We start from the raw sequence: 21060 nt of genomic DNA on the forward strand, positions 1-21060 counted from the left end.
TTATCAAATATCAATGATATACAACAATCAAATCAAACTTTGGCAAGTCGACTTATCTCTCCTTTCAGTTAAACCTGCAATGGTGCAAGAGGTGGGAATACAGGAAGGAATGGATAGACAGCGATAGGTACTACTAAATACCAATTTTCCCATTTACGTTCAACACATGATGTACCTGGATCATTGCAATCCATTTTAACAGCAGTGAGATCAAATGATTAAAAGGCAATGACTGAGATCATGAACTGCACACTTGCACCCAATGCCACACTCACTATCTCCCTTAAACATTTGGCATATGGTATGAATAGCACCAAAAATATATACACTCGCAATTCATGCATAAATTAGCACTTCCTCCCCAACAATACTATAAAAATACCACAATCAGACAGATCACAGCAGCTGAAGAAAGCAGCAAAAAAGTAATTAGCAAAAGGTGATAAATACTGGCCTTGACTAGACTGCCATGTTTTGGGAAAAAAATGAAAAATAAAATCAGTCACAAGTTCTCAAATTCAACTTTCTTAACAAAAATATCAAGTATGAGTAATATTAAGACATTGGAAATAAGCAGCCTAGCATTGTTCTCACCTATTCACTGCACAATTTACGCTGCAATGCCTGCTCCTGAAGTGATTGACTCGTGCGCCAAGATTAATGCATTTGACCAGAATATAATGAGGTCTTTGTATGTTACTGTGGTGCCTTTAAAAAAATCAATACTTTTGAGCCTTATTGAATCGAAAGCTCATTGTTGCAAGTGTCTGAGTCTCCTTGTGTGATTGCATAGCTGCATATGCAATTCGAACATCAGAAATTTAAGCACCATGTTGATTCTAAATCTTTAGAAAGTAGAAGAGTGAACCTTCTAAAAATGTGTTCCCGAGACAAAATATAATGTAGTGAACTGATATGGTTGTACATTATTTCAGGGAAAAGTACAAAAATGTAGAATAATCATCATGCTCACATAAGAGACAAATAAATGAATTGTGACCAATAGCCAATGCTTCCTTTTCATCAGAGTTCAGTAACTACTTTTGGGGGTAATAACAGTGAATACTTAATGTGCTTGTGTGGCAATGCTCTGATGGTTATCTTAATACATGGGTTAATCTATTTGCTTTAAATGGGCAATGTGCTGCATGCACCTTGTAGCATACATTTTATGGCTGAGAGCAATAAATGAGAATAATTTAACTGAACCATCACTACAAAGGTGAGGGACTCTAACTTGATCCTACAAAGTCCCACATGACAAATTTCTTATTTCGGTAATGGTGTTAAGTGGGAGACAGTGCTTTTGGGATGAGAATGGAGCATAAATTTTCCTGAAACACTCTTGAGTGGTTGCAAGTGCCCCGGTGTCAAAACTCAATTGACTGAGGAATGAGAGCAGAGTGTTTGCCCAACATTTCAGTGCTGAAAAGTTGCAGAGTATAAAGGGAAGTCAAAACAGAAAGTAGAAGGTAAATAAAGGTGAAACAAATAAATAAAAGCAGCAGCTTTTAATTCAGGAACTTTTTTTAGTTCAGCTCAGACTAATGATATTTCTTGCCTTTGTTTTGGAGCTGTGTGGACATAGGAATGATTTAGTGCCAAAAACTATCTGGTAAATATGCGCACATGCGACTATAGACAATTTCCCTCGTTTAGATCATTCATTGTCCACATGCAAATTGTCTTGAGTGGAGTTGTATCTTGAATCAACTAATTTCAATACGTAGGACAAGGGGATGGTTTTGATGAAAACGAGATAGTTTAAAATTAAATTAATGTAAGGAACAAGTTGATAAAAATGGTCAGGAATACATTGATTTTTAAAAAATATAATCATGAATCCCAATTAAATAAAGAACTATTAATGCCTCTAAAATGCGTGTTCTTGAATCTATGCAGCATCAAAAATAAAAAGAGATCCTGAAATAAAATGAATAGCATGGACACATATGGGGAAAGAGGAGAGGGGTAGAATAATACACAAGATTATTTCACCAATTAGTGATAACTAATGGCAGGAGAAAAATAAAATTCAGAAACATATTCATATGAACATATGAATTGTAAATCTGTGAAATTCTCTGCCTCAGAAGGCAGTGGAGGCCAATTCTCTGGATGCTTTCAAGAGAGAGCTAGATAGAGCTCTTGAAGATAGCAGAGTCAGGGGATATGGGGAGAAGGCAGGAATGGGGTACTGATTGAGAATGATCAGCCATGATCACATTGAATGGTGGTGCTGGCTCGAAGGACTGAATGGCGTACTCCTGCACTTATTGTCTATTGTCTATTGAACTGAAATAAAACAGATTTCTCAAAGTAAAAGAATATGCTGCAGTGCACATAAAATAAAAGGCAGCAAGAAATCAATTGAGTCAGATTTATTATCATATGCACAAGTATGGTGAGGTACAGGTGCAATGAAAAATCTTTCGTGCAGCAAACAGGAAAAAATAAATTATACATAAATTATGCACAAATTTCTGAACAAAGACCGTGCCGAAAACAAGACATTAGTGCAAATGCATAAATAAGCAAACTAAAGTTCATGGTGGTACAAGAAGTGGATCATTATGTTCCATTAGCGAGGTAGGATTAGGATTGTGGTGGTTAGTTCAAGAACCTCATAGTTGTAGGAAAGTAACTGTTCCTGAACCTGGTGGTGAGGACTTCAGGTTTCGATCTTTCCTGTCTGATGGCTGCAGTGAGAAGACAGCACAGCCCAGATGGTAGGGATCCTTGGTGATGGATTCTGCCTTCTTGAGACCGCACATCATACACAGGCTTTCCATGGAGGGGAGCGTTGTGCCCGTGATAGACAGGGATGAATTCACTGCTTTCTGCAGCCTCTCACATTCCTGAGCATTGGAATTGTCATACCTGGCCATGATGCACCCAGTCAGGATACTTTCTACATACATCTGTAAATAGTTGTTGGAGTACTTAGAGTTATATCCAAATCTCTTTAAACCTACGAAAGTAGAGGCAGTGGCATTTCTTCGCGATTACATCCACGTTCTGAACCCAGGACAAGTCATCTGAGAAGTTTATGACCAGGAATTTGAAGCTGCTTTCTCTACCACTGACCCACTGTTAAAAACTGTTACAAGTCTCCTGACTTCACCTTTCTGAAGTCAACGATTGCTTCCCTTGTTTTGTAAGAATTTCATTGTTCCATTTCAGGACATATGACAATAAAATAATCTTGACTTTTGAATTGTCGTTACTCAGAATATCAAATTTTATGTCACAGCATTCCACAAGTGTCAGTGTTGCAACTCTTAGAGTTTACCTTTAATACTGAGGACTGAGCAAAAGTAACATAATAATTTACAGAATGAACTTGTTTCATGCAAGGAATTTCAATAGAGTTTAGGGAGAAGAATGAAGGAGATTACCTATTTCTTGGAAAATAAAGGCTCAAAATTTAGTGAATTGAATTTCAAATTGGAAGATTCTGATTAAGATGGCAGTTTTAAATGCACATTATTTTATTTTAGATATATTCTGTAGTCAGTAGAAAGCCTGATTCCCAGTATTGGTTCCTGACAAGTAGAAAACATTTCAGAAGTGATTATGAGGTGGGTTACTAGCCTATTAGGATCACAAACATGTGGGGTTTGATAGTTTTGGAGGACAGACTAAGGGAGCCTCAGAGAGATTGGGGCAAAGATGAATAGTTGGGAGTTGGCGATCTCCTTTTTCCTGCTCCTCCTGGCCCACAAGCTGAAAACTTGCAACTTACAAGCAAGCAGCATTTTTTTTCCTTAATTTAGTTGTTGGGGAATCTCCAACATGCATTCAATGTCGGACTAAATGTAAAAATCTCGCCATCCAATTAAAATATTTAAATGACTGAAACAAATCTTGGGAGTGCGTGGTTATCCATCCACTTTCATTCCTCAGTTAAAGTTGGAAATGAGGGTTTTTAAGCCTTAATATCCATTAAACCACTATTTATTGGAGGTTAAGACTACCATTGAGGAGTTTCTTTTCTAAAGGGACAAAATAAAACAGCATGCTGATTGTGTACAGAAACCTAATTACACCACATGGAGCAATCTTTACTTCTTGGATATTGGAAAGGAAATGTGCCAAAAGTATTTACCAGAACAATACTAGAACCATATGGTAACACCTTAAAGGAAAGATTGAACAGGGTTTGGAATGTTTTCTCTAGAATAAAACTGCTGGTGCACATCCTGTAGAGTACTTCAAAATGATGAATGGGCTAGATAGGGTGAACACTGTTTCCATTTGTGGATGAATTGGTATTAAAGCTGTCAATACAAGATTTTCAATCATAATTTCAAGGAAAACCATTTCACCCAAAAAGTTGTTGGAATATGAAGCTTGATACCACCTGAAGCAATTTAACTGAATGATATGTGTACATTAACAGGTGAGAGAAAATAATAGGACAAGTAACTATGATTAGATGAAGGCAGCTCATGTACAGTCTAAAGCAGAGTTGCAATTGTTGGGCCAAATGGTCTGTCTCTGTACTGTAGCTGCTTTGCAATACTATATTTTCTTGAGAACTGTGGGGAATTTTGGAGTAGTGGTAATGGCATGGTGGTTGTATGTGAAGCCAAGGTTTGGGAATGGTTACAGTAGCATTGAGCCCTGACGAGCAGACAGGTGAAGTCTTACCTCAGTCAAATAAAAAACCTTCAGAATAGTGAAAATACCGTCAAATAATTTATCAGGAAGAGAACACAGTGACTATTATGCATAATATGTTACTATATCGCTTTTAAATTTAAGCATAAACTTCTAAATACACACCATTATAGGGGAAACTTCAAAATAAAGTAAAGATCCAATATTTTGGAAGGTAAATAGTGTTTCAAAATAAAATCTTAATATACTTCACATTGCACCTGTTAGTTTCAGTTTTCAAGTTTAAAATAACCTGTTCTTGATTTATTAAAATATCTTTGCATTAGTTCTTCTACTCAATGCTACTCTCTTGGCTTGGATTTATAAGTTTTATTTATTGCCTGTGGTTATGAATATAATTTCTAAATTTATAGCTAAGATGGATAATGTGTTATAAATCATGCTATACGTCATTGCAATGATCCATTGCAGATGATAAAGTCTTACATGTTTCAAAGAGTGCTTGCATGGGAAAAAAATGCTTGTTTATTCTAACATTAGTTTCAAACATACATTAATGATTCAGACTTTCAGCATATTATTTTAGCCATGTTTCATTCTATGGACATTTTTTGCATCAAGAAAACTGGTATAGTCATTGTTTTATATCAAAATTACGTGTAATAGATATATGCACAGAAAATGTGGGAGGGATTCTCATAAAGTACTTTACGCAACTTTTTACTAAAGAAAAAGATACTGAGGATGGATAATTCTGAATGGGTTGAATGGAGCTCTTATAACAAGAACAGAAGTACTAAAGTTGTACAAGGTCAAATTACAGAAACATGACAGAATACACCCAAGGATCTGAAGAATTTTGATGGAACACAGGGAGAACATTTTGCAATTGATGATAAAGGTAAAATTATTAAATATATAGATGAAGTGAAAATAATCGGAGATGGTACAGATTTCAGAAAGACTGGATGATACATTGCGCAGCTGGTAAAGTTGCTGCCTCACAGAAACCCAGGTTTTATCCTGTCTATGTGGAGTTTGCACGTGATCCCTGTGATCCCATAGGTTTCCTCCAGGTGCTCTGGTTTTCAGCCAAATCACAGATGTATGGGTTAATTGGCCTCTGTAAAAAAAAATCCCCAAATGTGTTGGATGTGAAAGTGGGTTAACATAGAATTATTGTGAATGAGTGATTGATGGTCAACGTGGACAGTGAGCTAAAGAGCCTGTCTTCATGATGTATCTGTAAACCGAACTAAATGTAAAAGTGGTTAATTTCTTGAGGAGATGGATTTGGTAGAATGCGCATAGCCAGTGGATGAAATAACCGTGGATTTTCAGAATGCCTTTAAAACTAGGTACTACACGAGGAACTGTTGAGAATGATAATGGTGGAAGAGGTGTTCAATATATTTTATAGTCTTGATCTCATTAGTTGCAGCCTGAAGCATTTCCTTCACCTATCAACTATTTCTAATGCAGACAACCTAGGATTGGCCATGGTCAGGGCAACCAAATATTGCAATCAATTTAGGAATCACTGCCCTTCTGACTCAAAATTAGCGTGCAATTCATGTTTGCTGTAGTGGAGGCTTGGGTCTGAGAAACAATGAGGCATCAATTTCATAGCTAATCCTTCACTCCTTCCATGCCTCATTGGTGAAATTCAATTTTTAACATTAGCTCATTCCTAATGAAAATTACCTTTGTAGCAGCTGATACCTTTGAACTAATTGTCTATTTAAAGTTGAAATCTAAAAATTGCTGAGTTGCAAAATTCTCTTCTTCTAGATCAGTTTGTTGAGGAGGTGTTTTGTTTTTATAGGATGTAATTTTAGGCTTGTCTGTCAATGTTTACAGTAGTCCCAGAAAATAAAGAGGCACCAAAATCAGACTTTAAACACCCTCAACCGCAATTTGAAGCTGACTGTACAACGGAGAACCAAAGCAAATTGTTCCACACTTTGACCGGGCAAATCAACTGTGATGTGCTGAAGGAAAGAACTTAGAAAAGCAAAATATAATTCTTAACATAAGTTCGTCAATTAAATAGTCAAAACAGAGGAGTACTTCACTATCATGTTCTTCACAGGTAAACTAGATTTAATTGAAAGACAAATTATTGTAATTCCAAAGCCATTTTTCAACAAAATCTCTTTGAAATTATATCAATGATATTTGTCATGCAATTGTTTTCATTGCTATTTACTTCTTTTGATGTGTGGTCTTAAATTTATTCCTTTAAGAAGTATAGAACAGTGTTTTCTCTGTAAGAAATTAATTTTGAAGATGTATATTAAGTGGTGGCTTGGTAGTAGAATGTAAAGGGGCAATCCTGTCATATGCCACCAGGGTAGGTAATCTGCTGTGGTAGTGTGAGAATGAAAATGATGCAAAGTAGGCAAATGAAGTTAATGCTGCAATTTGCAGCTTTTGGTAAAGCTGAATTGTTTCCACAAAACAAGAGTTTGTTCTGCAAAGTCAAATGAAAGATTTATTCAAATACATATGCACTTCATGATATATTGTTTTTAAAAAGCAGTTTCATGCATCCTACTGGTCAATTTTTCCACAAAGGAAATCAGAGATTGTACAATGACTATTCATATTGTCGGAACATTGTGACCAAATCGCTTAGGGGTGGCATCAATGAAAATTATTGCTTTTTGTGAGTTAGAACTAAGATATTACATCTTCTACTTCGGTAAAATCCCATTGCTAGAAATGTTTAAATCAGAAACACAAAATCTAAGTTTATTTCAATTGAAATTAAATATATTTTAAAAAAACTTTGGTACTTGGACATTTTCTCCACATTTTTGCTTAATAATGTGTTACATTTACTGCGCAAAAGCTTTTGTGCAATTTTAGCATTTTATTTATCTGGATAACTCATGATTTGAATCACAAATCATGATGATTGCTGTGATCTCGATGAAGTTAGACAAGAAGAAAAAGGGCTGTGGTTACTGTAAACTATAAGCAGGCTGATGCTGTCTTGGAACAATGGCTTATATCCACCCAGACCTGTAGCAGCTGATACCTATGAACTAATTGTCTATTTAAAGTTGAAACATTAAAATGGCTGCATTCCAAAATGATGTTCTTCTAGATCATTTTGTTGTAGAGGTATTTCATTTTTAATAGGTTGTAATATTTGGCATGTCTGCCGGTGTTTACAAATAGTGCCATTATTGTCAATCACACCAATATCATTTGTGAGATGTTAAGTTCCGACTCTATCACTAGTGGTGAAACAAAGGAACCAGCACTGCAGTGTTGACGTTTGCCATGATAAGTAGAGCCGCTGAGCTGTTTGTAGACAAAGCCATTCACTATAAAATGCTGAGATCTGATATAAAAATCATAATTAGAGCTTAATAATAAACTCTAAAGCTGAAACTGGTTAATTATGTGGTACTTCTGCTTTAAATGAAATGCTTTGTTTATGCTCCCTTCCATCACACTCTTAATGCACTGAAGATTATTTCATCTTCAATGTCAAATACAATTTGCGCTAGTATGGAATACTGAAATGCTATTGTTTGGAACATGCTTTAGGCAACAGTGAAAATATAAACTGAAAAATGTTATTGAATTTGAACATACTTAAAACTGGTATACTGACAATATATTAAATTAAAACCTTCACTAAAATGTTTAACTAAACAACTACTTTCATTATGATTTTTTATTGGTTAGTTGTTTAGCTTCTATTTTGTATTATTACATGCAGCTTGTTCCGAGACTGACACGTACAGTTCATTATTTATTCATTTCTCGGACTCTAAATAGATGGAGTGTAACACTGGAACAAGAATTGTGTTCCTTTTCGAGAAAGCTTTGATGGATTTGTGCTCTACATCTATCTTGGTTTGCCAAATGACAAATACAGTGGCCTCTGGGGGTTCATGTAGCCCACCCCCATCTAAGCATACTGCTGCCTGCATACCATTTACTGTTTGTTGCAAAGCAAGCACACAAATCCACATTTTGCAGTTATTGATTTTAGTGTTTGTTCATTAGTTGCAGAGGGAACAGAAGCTGCATTGGTAATCTATAATAGATAGGGATAGCCATGTGAGAGGTTCTGGCGATCGTTCTAACATTAGAGGGCTTTATCTTATCAAATAGGTAGTAAATAGGCATGTCTACATTGCATTGGCATTGCTGTGTGCCATCTCTTATTTCTGCTCGACAGTTGTTTTCTATTTATGACTCTGGCAGTCTCTGTGGAATCCTTGCAGTGCCCTTAGAAGAATTTAGCAATCAGTTCAGTTAATGTATCCAGCCAGCTCAATTGAACCCAACGAATAATACCTAGCTCCTGGAAGATACATGTTTGTCTAATTTTAAAATATTCTCGGGATCCAAATATCGGCTAACCTTATTTGATGGAGAATTCAGGGTTATTTTGCTTTACTTTGTTGAAATTGAATATTAGCAGTGCAGTTGTTTGTGTCAATTGCCAAAATGTCAGAATATAAATGATAATTTCATTAGAAATCAAAATATTTTTCTGCATCATTATCTATTCAGTGAAGAAGTGTTGTTATTTTCTTTATATGGAACTTAAATTGAATGCTCAGAACTTTCATTATGAGTTTGCATCTTTTAATTATATATAAAGAAATTAAACTTTAAAAAAATCTGCTACATCTTATAAATCTCATAGAATGAGTTTAATGGAGACTTTCATTTATTATTTTTTTGCATTATTAATTTGTTCCCAACTACATGTTAGGTCTTAATATGCTTCCCATTATTCTGCTGAAGAAACTAGACCACTTGCCATACGCTGTCTCTCGGTACCACTCTTGCTGACAAGTAATCACAATCTAGTTGTTATTTTCTCAATGTGAACTATTAGTTTGCCATTAATTGTTTCCACTGGTGGTGCATCCAAAATTCTGCTTAATGCAATTGCAAACTTGAACTATGAGTCCATGAAATGGTTATGTGAATAGGTGAAATCCACACACAGGTCCACAGGGAACATTATTCTGATCCTAAAATTCAAATTCTCAGAGTCTGTTTGAGTTGTAATTTGTTAATGTAGCCATCCAGAGTGGTTCAACAGGCGTCAAATCGTATTTGTAATTAAATGTCTCTTTCCTACTTATATCTTAAGTGATTTTCAGTGCAAATAAAATGCCTTATGTTCACAAAACAATTACTGTTGCTGAATACTTTTGTATGCATGTACTTTAATCTTAATACTGCTGCTGAAACTGAAAATAGAGGAAATGTATGATTAAACAGCAATTTATTGTTCTTTTTCAAATCTAGAAAAGGAAGTTACCAAATTGTATTTCACAATAACTTAACTAAAGCAATTAAAAACCACAGATGTCGGTTGACAAAAAAAACAGTGCTGGAGTAACTCAGTGGGTCATATTCCTGGAGATGGATAAGCAAAGTTTCGGACCAGGTCTCTACTTTAGAATCGTTGTCCACCAATCAGGCAATCAAACCTCTCTCATCTGCATCCACCTATCCATTTTAAACCAGCATCTGCAGTTTTTCCTACATATTTTGTCTACCCACCTATCAATTGCCAGGTTTTGTCCCACACTTTCTCCAGCTTTCTTCCTCTACTACAACATTACAACCTCAAATAAGCTCTAAACTACGATATATTATTATTATTATTGCTATTATTATTATTGCACTACTATTATTTGTTTTTGAGTATGTGTATGTGTGTATATATATATATATATATATATATAAATATATATATATATATAAAACACCGATGACAAAACATTATGACCACTGACAGGTGAAGTGAATAACATTGATGATCTTGTTACAATGGCACCTGTCAAGGGGTGGGATATATTAGGCAGCAAGTGAAGAGTCAGTTCTTGAAGTTGATGTGTTGGATGCAGGAAGAAAGGGCAGGAGTAAAGACCTGAGCGACCTTCTCAAAGGGCAAATTGTTATGGCCAGCTGACTGGGTCAGAGCATCTCTGAAACGGCAAGGCTTGTGGGGTGCTTGTGGGGTCAGCAGTGGTGAGTACCTACCGACAATGGTCCAAGGAGGGACAAACCACAAACCGGCGACAGGGTGTTGGGCGCCCAAGGATCATCGATGCGCGAGGGCAACGAATGCTATCCCGTCTGGTCCGAACTGACAGAAGTTTACTGTGGCACAAGTCAAAGAAAATTTTAATGGTGGTCAAGGAAGGAATGTGTCACAACACACAGTGCATTGCACCCTGCTGTGTATGGGGCTGCACAGTGCCCATGATGACCCCTGTCCACTGTCAAAAGCGTCGGAAGTGGACCTTGGAGTAGTTGAAGAAGGTCGCCTGGATGGCCGTGTACGTGTGTGCCGTTTACCTGGGGAAGTGATGACACCAGGATGCACTGTGTGGAGACGACAAGCCGGTGGAGGGTGTGTGATGCTCTGGGCAATGTGCTGCTGGGAAACCCTGGGTCCGGCCATTCATGTGGACGTTAATTTGACACGTGTCACCTACCTAAACATCGTTGCAGACCAGGTACACCTTTTCATGGCAATGGTATTCCCTGATGGCTGTGGCCTCTTTCAATAGGATAATGCGCCCTGCCACACTACACACATTGTTTGGGAATGGTTTGAGGAACATGAAGTGTTCACGGTGTTACCCTGGCCTCCAAATTCTACAGATCTCAAACTGATTGAATATCTGTGGGATGTGCTGGATCGACAAGTCCGATCCACAGTGGCTTCACCTCGCAACTTACAGGACTTGAAGGATCTGCTGCTAATGTTTTGGTGCCAGATACCACAAGACACCTTCAGGGGTCTTGTAGAGTCCATGCCTCGGCGGGTCAGTGCTGTTTTGGCAGCACACGGAGGACCAACAGAGGCAGGTGGTCATAATGTTTTGGCTCATCAGTATATATATATATATATATAATATATAAGTACATATATATACATGTGCGTACTTGTGAGTATGTGTGCATATATATATACATTGATTTTTTTTTCTCTCTCGTTTATCATATTGTTTACAGTGTACTATGTTTACATATACTGTGGTGCTGCAGCAAGTAAGAATTTCATTCTTCTATCTGGGACATATTATGGCGTGTCCGGAAACTTGTTGGTTGTAGAAGAAGTTTATTGCAGCCGCAATATTCGAATACAGAGTTAAACAACAAGGTAAAGGACAACCATCAAAAACTTACTGTCCTCTTCGAAGACTTCGCCGAACTACTTATTTCGGGCGCCAAACGCGCACATGACATCGCTGGCCAATCAGCGATGTCGCTCCCTGGACCAATCCCCATGGTCGCGTTCACACGTGACCTCGCTGGCCAATCCGAGGGTTCGACGACCTGGACCATTCTCTATGGTCGCTACATGACCCCCCCAGAACCCGAGGTGCGGAACCTAGCAGGGAGCCGGATTTCGCGACCATAACGAGTACGGAGAGGGACAGCCTGAACCACAGGAGCCGGGGGTTCCGGACTTGACGGAACAGCCGGAACGGGAGGTCCTGGAGGAACTACCGGAACGGGGGGTCCTGGAGGAACTGCCGGAACGGGGGGTCCTGGAGGAACTGTCGGAACGGGGGGTCCTGGACTGAGCGGAACTAACGGAGGTCGGCCTCTCCTAGGGGTTTGACCGACCAGGACTGGTTGATCCGGATCCAAATGTGCAGGTTTGAGCCGGGACACCGAGACGAGCTCACTCTTGCCACACATGTCTAAGGTGAAGTTAGCCGTTCCCTTACGCAAAACCCGGAACGGCCCTTGATAGACCCTCTGCAACGGGGCGCGATGGGAATCTTTTCGCAGAAAAACAAACTCACAGTCCTTCAGGGAAGGCGGTTCATGTACCATGGGACACCCATGACGTGAAGTCGGAACTGGAGCCAGGGAGCCCACCCGTTCCCGGAGAGATGCTAACACTGATGGGACTGTAGGCAGCTGGTCTGAAGGGTCCGGAAACAGATCTCCGGGTACTCGAAGTGTCGAGCCATATACTAGCTCTGCGGACGACGCACCGAGATCTAGCTTAGGAGCAGTCCGGATGCCCAAAAGAACCCAAGGCAGCTGGTCTACCCAGTCCGGGCCTTCAAGCCTTGCACTGAGGGACGCCTTAAGTTGGCGGTGGAACCTTTCTACGAGTCCATTTGCCTGGGGGTGATATGCAGTCGTGGGTTGTAACTTGGACCCGTACAGTTCTGCGAGCGCGGCCCAGAGGGACGAAGTGAATTGTGGGCCTCTGTCAGTGGTAATAACTGCCGGGACCCCGAAACGAGCTACCCAATGAAGGGCCAAAGTCCTAGCACAAGACGCTGACGAAATATCAGACAATGGGAAAGCCTCTGGCCACCGGGTGAACCGATCCACCACCGTGAGGAGGTGGGTGTAGCCCCGGGAGGAAGGCAAAGGACCGACCAAATCCACGTGGATGTGGAAAAAACGAACAGCCGGGACCTCGAAATCCTGTACGGGGGGCTGGACATGGCGCTGGACTTTAGCGGTCTGACAGGGAACGCAGGCACGCGCCCAACCCGCTACCTGTTTCCGTAGGCCATGCCAGACAAACCGAGCTGCTACCAAAGCAGAGGTGGAGCGGATGGACGGGTGCGCCAGCCCATGAATGGCATCGAAAACCCGGCGCTGAAGGGAGGGCGGTACTACCGGCCTGGGACGGGGAAGAGAAACATCGCACCAGACTTTTGTGCCTTCTGACCCACAAGCTACCTGGGCCAACTTCAATCCCGAAGTGGTGGACTGGTATGCCGAAGCGGTATCCGCTAGAAGCTGTGCCTCCGCAAGCTCTTGGAGATCCACTTCGCAGTCCACCGCCGAAATAGGGGGAAAAGCAGGTCTAGACAGGGCGTCAGCAACGGCATTAAGCTTACCCGCGACATGACGGACATCGGTGGTGAATTCGGAGATAGCAGTCAGGTGCCGCTGCTGGCGGGCCGACCATGGGTCAGACAATTTGACAAAAGCAAATGTTAATGGTTTATGGTCCGTAAAGGCCACAAATGGGCGGCCCTCAAGGAAGTACCTGAAATGACGAACAGCTAAATAGAGGGCCAAAAGCTCTCGGTCAAATGCGCTATACTTCAGCTCAGCCGAATTTAGTTGCCGGCTGAAAAACGCCAAAGGCTGCCAACGGCCACCGACCTGCTGCTCCAGAACCCCGCCCACCGCCACGTCAGAGGCGTCAACCGTCAGGGCCGTGGGGGCGGAGGGGCTCGGGTGGACCAACATGGTGGCGTCTGCCAAAGCTGCCTTAGCTGCTGTAAAAGCCGACTCTGCGGTCGGGGACCATATCAACTCTACCGGATTCCCTGCAAGGCATTGGAAAAGCGGGCGCATGACTCGCGCAGCTGCCGGGACGAACCTATGGTAGAAATTAACCATGCCTACGAACTCCTGTAGCCCTTTTACTGTGGTGGGCCTAGGAAATGCCCGGATAGCCTCCACCTTTTCGGGCAAAGGGGAGGCGCCGGCAGGGGTAATTCTGTGCCCTAGAAAATCAAGAGCAGGAAGGCCGAATTGACATTTGGAGGGTTGGACTATGAGCCCGTGGTCTTGGAGCCGCTTGAAAACGGTCCGCAAGTGGGCCTGGTGTTCCTGTACTGAGGTGCTGGCAACCAGGATGTCGTCTAAATAAATAAACAAAAAGGGTAAATCCCGGCCCACGCGGTCCATCAGTCGTTGGAAAGCCTGTGCCGCGTTCTTTAAACCGAAAGGCATACGCAACCATTCAAACAACCCGAACGGAGTAATCGTTGCAGTTTTCTGTATGTCCTCCGGTCGCACCGGGATCTGGTGGTATCCTCGCACCAAATCGATTTTGGAGAACACCACCGCTCCTTCCAGCCCAGATGAAAAGTCCTGTAGGTGCGGTATGGGGTAGCGATCAGCCGTGGTGACAGCATTGAGACGCCGATAATCGCCACATGGTCTCCACCCCCCAGATGCCTTGGAGTCCATATGTAACGGCGAGGCCCACGGGCTGTCAGACTGACGAACAATTCCCATTTCCTCCATCTTCCTGAACTCTGCCCGTGCCACCACCAGTTTGTCTGGCGGTAGCCTCCTGGCCCGAGCGAAAACAGGAGGGCCTTCGGTGCGGATGTGATGGACCATGCCGTGCTTGGCCGAAGACGTGTCGAAACGTTGAATGAGCAGCTCTGGAAACTCCGCCAGAATCTCAGCATACGAGTCGGGGGCCGCGACGACGGCCTGGACAGTAGGGCTGGGCGAGGAGGCGATTGTCGGAGCGACGTGTTCATCTTCGGCGGAGGGTCGGAGGTCGTTACCGCGGACATCAGGGACCAGTGAAAAAGCCCAGAGAAAATCTGCTCCCAAGATCGCTTGTTTGACGTCGGCTATGATGAATGGCCATTCGTACGTGCGGAGGCCTAACACAAGGGACATCTTCCGTATACCGAAAGTGCGAATTGGGCTGCCATTAACCGCGATGAGGGTGGGACCTGTCTTACCCGATCTGGTTTCGAGGTCGGTCGGCGGCACTATACTGACGATGGCTCCCGTGTCCACCAAAAATTCTGTGTCCGTGAATCGATCATGGACATAGAGGCGCCTGTTCTGGCCAATCGTAACTGCCCCTATGTACGATCGGCCGAGGCATTTCCCGCGAAGGTACAAGGTGAGCGGCAGTTGCGGGATTCGCTACCCCCTCGTAGGTGATAATAGCACCAGCCGCGCTTGTGCGGATCTTTTTGGCGGGCTTTCGGAGAATTGGCGGGAGACGTGGCGCCATCTTGCCGTCGCTGTGGCGTGGTCACTGATGTCGAGACCTTGTTGATCGAACCGCTTGCCTGGTCCTTTGCCTTGTTTTTAGCCGCTATGAGCGCGTCCGCTTTCGCTGCATATGCTTCAGGGTCCTTAAAAGTACAATCCGTGAGCAGCAGTCGGACATCCTCAGGAAGCTTCTCGCGGAATGCCTCTTCGAACATAGGGCAATCCGTATGCTCACCGGCTAGCATCATCATTTCGGACATGAGGACGGAAGGCAGTCGGTCTCCAAGATCCGGTAGGTGCAGAAGTCTTGCCGCACCACCATGCTTATTAAACCCGAAGATTCGCAGTAATACTTTCTTCAGGGCCTCGTACTTGCTTTCCGCAGGTGGATTAACTATGAACCGCATCACGCACGTGGTCGTCTCCGATGATAGAGCACTGACGAGGTAGTAATACCTCGTGGAGTCGTCCGATATCTTCTTTATATGAAATTGAGCTTCGGTGTGTATAAACCAAGATTGAGGTGGGTGCGTCCAAAACCACGGAAGGTGAACGCTTACCGCGCTTGACTCCGGTGTGCCCGGCGCGGCCATCGCCGACGAGGCGTCGGGTCCCTGCATAGTCGGTGATCGTCCAGATCACGTCGGGGTCACCAATATGGCGTGTCCGGAAACTTGTTGGTTGTAGAAGAAGTTTATTGCAGCCGCAATATTCGAATACAGAGTTAAACAACAAGGTAAAGGACAACCATCAAAAACTTACTGTCCTCTTCGAAGACTTCGCCGAACTACTTATTTCGGGCGCCAAACGCGCACATGACATCGCTGGCCAATCAGCGATGTCGCTCCCTGGACCAATCCCCATGGTCGCGTTCACACGTGACCTCGCTGGCCAATCCGAGGGTTCGACGACCTGGACCATTCTCTATGGTCGCTACAATATGACAATAACACACTCTTGACTCTCTACTACAATAAGTCTGAAGAAGGATTCCAAGTTGAAACATTGCCTATCCATGTCCAATTAAAGTGCCTTTATTGATTAAAATACAAATCACTCTACTCTGACCTATTTTTAGGCATAAAATATAAAATGCTTGCATCCAGAATTAATCAAAATATTTAAATTAACTACTTCCTTTAAAAATATTTTTTTCATACCTGGTTTCACTGAATTGTCTACAACCACATTTCAATTAAAATATGAGGCATATGTACTTATAATGTTGGTCCAGAACAGTGTCCACTGGGAGCGTGACCAGTATCTAGCTTTGATTTCACTGTACCTTGCCCACTTACGAACTACTTGAGAGAATGAAAGAAAGAGCTCCTCATTGAGATTTTACAATGAATACTATATTTCTCAGCCGGGACATTTTTTAATAAAATCTTTTAAGCACTTTCTAACTAAACGCCTGGTGAAAATCAATGGTGACTACCAAATATATTCTGTGAGAGTACTCTATGTAGCATAGATGAAATGGATAACTTTATTTCAAGTCAATCAAACCTGGAAGCCCATTACCAATGGTATTAATCGAAGGTAGACACAAAATACTGGAGTAACTCAGCGAGACAGGCAGCATTTCTGGAGAGAAGGAATGGGTGACGTTTCGGGTCGAGACCCTTCTTCATTACAAATTAATTGCTGGTGTTTTGCTGTAAATGTTACAATAGGGATTTGAAATGAAACTAAAGATGACACAATAATGCAAAGTTTGAAAATTAGGAAAAACAATGCAACGTGTGTTTTTTAAAATCAGATTCAGGCGTGGTTTATCAGAGATTTGATCAGAGGATGAAATGGAAACCGTGCATCCCAATGATATTTGCAGCTGCTGCAGCACAGTGGAGTGCCTATTCAGCTATAATATATTTGATTTTGATTGGGTTATTTCACTAGGTCAAATTAGATAAGCTTTGTATCTATTAAGCAGATGAAGTCGAGCTGTATCAGATCATGTACAATTGACAATTACGAGGTCATTTGTATATGTTAAGGACAGGCTTGTTTGCGGTTGGCTTTTATAGATGATTGGTCAGACCGTTGCCGCAGCAACGAGCCACGGCAGCCAGGCGGCCACGTGACCCCCGGCGCTGACCGCGATTGGTTGGATTCGAGCACCCTGCATGACATGTCAGGCGGCTCTCTGAGGAGATTTGTTTCCCAAACTTTTATCGCTTTAATTTTTATTTCATGACCTCCACCCCCTCACATCCTTCTCCTCAAGTGTTTACCTGTCGCACTGTGGGTCTTTACCCCCTTTCCTTCTGTGGTGTGCTTTCTCACTCGACAGTCAGTACATCCCTCTAACCCGCCCAAAGACATGGAGAGACGGACGCTAATGGAGAGGGAAGAGAGGAGGAGGAAAAGGAGGAGGAGGAGGGAGGAGTTTGCCCGGCGTCGCTGTCACGTGATGCGATTGCGCCGCGAAGCGATAGGTCAGAACGGTCGCCGTGGCAACGCGGAGAGGCGGGTCGTTGGGCGTGAGGAGGAGGGGGAGTGACGTTGAGTTGTGATCACGTGTCCGCCAGACAAGGTCAGAGGTCGTTTCCTCAGCGAGATTAGCCCGTTCTTGTCAGTGACAACAAAATGGCTGCTGGAGCACCGTTATCAACAATTTACTAAACCCCCGGGGGGAGTGAAAGTGGCTCAACTTTTCCCATCCCCTCCCCCCGCCTCTCTCCCACCCTCCCTCCCCACTTCACACACCTCCGGCGTTTGTTGTTTTTTTCGTCTCCGTAGTTGGATGTTTCCCCCCTTCTCTTTGCACTTTAAATTGATGAGGTTTGTAGTGCGCGGCGATGTGCTGGCCGTCCGCGCCGTTGCTAGGGGCTGATCGTGCCGTCGAGGGGGCTGGGGCTGCTCTGAAGTGAGGCGGGTGGCGGCGCTGGTGACCTCGCCGTGTGTCCGTGTCCGAATTCGGGGCCGCCCACCGGCCACAGTTCTTCCACACCTTCAGCCATTTAACGGTTTGGAGGATCTTTTTGTCACCTTATCCCCCCTCCCCTCGGATCCTTCCAGAGAACCCGAGTTTAAAGCTGCCAAAGAGCCTCAGGAAGAAATTCAAAGGTAAGCAGGCTACCCGGGATTTTATTTTGAGTGTGGCGCACGTTATTTCTTGCATTTAAATGTACGCAAACGCTCACAAGGTGCAATCGGGTTGGTGAATGCGAGCCACGGGTTGACTTGAAGGGTTGTAAGAATTGCGTGGTCGGGAGTAAATTCGGTTTGACCTGCGACGGTCTTTCAGCCGGTGAGTAGGTTGTGAACAGTTATGAAAAGGGGTTGCACCTTCTCCCATGTTGCTGATGAGCTAATGATTCAGGTTCAGTCCGTCAGGGTTTGAAATCGGACGATACAAATCGGTTGTAAAACACAAAGTAACTCAGCGGGTCAGGCTGTATCTGTGGGGGGAATGGACAGGCAACATTTCGGTTCAGGACCCTTCTTCAAAAATCGGTTCCCGGTCGAGTGTCAAACCCATGAAATGACAGGAGCACCTTAATGAGATACCGCAGCTTGTTTCACCGACTTGCGAGCCGCGACAGTGAAATTAAACGACAGGACATTTCTGCAATGCTCGTTTTGATTCAGCGATTTCATAGTGGAATGGGATATTTTTGGGAGGGAGAGGGAGGGGGATGACATTTTCTGAAGTTTTCGTGGATTTGTGGTGATTTAGTAGTAATCACATTTCTGTTATTTAGCCTGGTGTTGAGCTCGAGTGTTGGCCAGCTTCTGTTGTGGAGCCAAAGCGCTGGCATTTTTGGATCGTTGCCCACGTTGTCCCGTGTTCTCTCGCTCTCTCTCGCTCATACTGTATCATTTTTGATGGCTTCTGAGGTGGAATGTGCATTTTGAAATCGGCTGCGGTGTCGTGTTTGTTCCATCTTTGAATGTTGCTCCAGTTATAATTAAATAAGCGATTAAAACATACAATCATGCAAAACCCACAGTAAGATCAAAATGTGAGTTTGCCTACGTTCTGTATCAGAATGGTTTACATTTAGCGGGTTTTTTAATTCACTGCAGCAATTTGTTAAAATGCAAGTGGCGTCAACCATTTTTACAAATGTCATTAGATATTTTCCTTCTGTCGGAAGTGGTCAGAAAATAAATGCATTTCTGTGACCCCAAATTTTGCATTGATTATTTTAATCTGATGTACCTGAAGTAAATCTTTACTAAATCTACATGTTTTTGTGCTTAAAATTTTGTCTCTGAAGTAGTCTGGGAAATGTAATTAATGCATTTTGTGAAAATTGCCAGAACATCCAAATAATCTAATATATTTATAGAACAGTCCCAATTTCCTGAAAAATTGTTGTAAAAAAGAGATTAAAGAAAGTGGTGACTATTTTACAGGACATTTAATTAGGTCTTGGTGTAGGAATGTATAGACATATCAATCAGGAAAAAAAACTATTATGCCACTTCAAATTTGAAGTTGTTCCAAGAATTTTAACTTGCAGGTGAGGAGTTGTATGAAATAAGTCTCATTTATGCAAAGACAAATTCCCAAGTGGTTCAGCATGTAGTTGAATTATGTAGCTTAGCAATGTTCCAAGCTCAGTGTCCACTTTGCTTTCAGTTAACTGATTTTCTCAGGTTAATTTGCTTCTGTATGTCTTATTGAAATGAATATAGAAAGGAAATTTGGTCAAAGGACTCAATTCTGATCACTATCTGTTGGTGCAGGTTTAGGTATCATCCTTGGTTGCAAAATCTGAGTTATTCACATTCAAGGTTTGCAGAGACATATTGACCATATAATTGGGTGCGATACAAGAGTGTGCCTGGTGGCCATGTAACGGCAATCCAGGAACGAGTCAGCGTCAAGGGAAAAGTAAAGGAGGAAAAATAAAAATTATGCCCTTTCTGCATTTGAGTTTAATTGTAAATCATTAGCTGTCAACATTTTTTTTCAGAGGTCCTTGCTAAAACACTTTAAATGGATACATTTTGCAAATCTTGTTAACTCTTAACTCAGTTTTTCTTGCTGCTATGAATTGGATTTAAAAGATCTGTGTTATGCTTTGGGTTTTCTGCAAAACAAATGAAGTTTAGAACTTTATTCTGTTGACTATCTTAAGTGCCTGCTGATGCCTGACACAACGTAATACCCCCATTTGATTCAAATGGTGTTAATCTCAAAAAGGTCATGCCTAACTTCTGCCAACACATCACGTGTGTCACCAGGGGGGAAAGAACTTTGGACCACTGCTACACGCCATTCAGGAAAGGCCGTTTCTCTCCCTCCTTTTGGAAAATCTGACCACGCTGCCGTTTTCCTGCTGCCGGAGTATAAACAACGAATAGTACAGGAAACGGGAGTGACGAGGGACGTAAAGCGGTGGTCTGACCATTCAGAGGCCATGCAGCAAGATGCACTGAGCGATGTCGACTGGAATATGTTCCAAGAAAGTTCCAGAGACGTCAGTGAGTTTGCGGAAGCGGTTATGGACTTCATTGCAACAATAGCCGATAACATCGTCCCCACGGTAAGGATTAGTATCTTTCCTAATCAAAAACCCTGGGTGGACAGGTATATTTGCGTTGCCTTGAATGCTCGCACCGCTGCTTACAACTCTGGCCTGGCATCCGGCAATATGGACGACGCAAAAAGTTGGGACAGGATAGAGTCGTAGATGGAGCAGCAGGACACCAGACGCCTTTGGCAGGGGCTACGGACTATAACTA

General features: G+C 42.4%; 1 protein-coding gene across 13 annotated transcripts in view; it reads left to right on the forward strand.

The window, feature by feature from the left end:
* Nucleotides 1-21060, forward strand: part of tnrc6c1 (trinucleotide repeat containing adaptor 6C1) — a 443993-nt gene that overhangs the window by 312665 nt on the left and 110268 nt on the right. The window contains exon 1 of one of the 13 annotated variants that reach the window (XM_078401029.1): nucleotides 17933-18429. The exons of 11 other annotated variants lie outside the window; for them this stretch is intronic. The gene's annotated coding sequence lies outside the window, so the exon portion shown is untranslated. Of the gene's footprint in view, nucleotides 1-17932; nucleotides 18430-19262; nucleotides 19329-21060 lie in introns of those variants that run through there. One more of the 13 variants, XM_078401032.1, reaches the window with a different exon arrangement.

The sequence above is a fragment of the Rhinoraja longicauda genome, chromosome 6, assembly GCF_053455715.1.
Source record: "Rhinoraja longicauda isolate Sanriku21f chromosome 6, sRhiLon1.1, whole genome shotgun sequence".
NCBI lineage: Eukaryota > Metazoa > Chordata > Chondrichthyes > Rajiformes > Arhynchobatidae > Rhinoraja > Rhinoraja longicauda.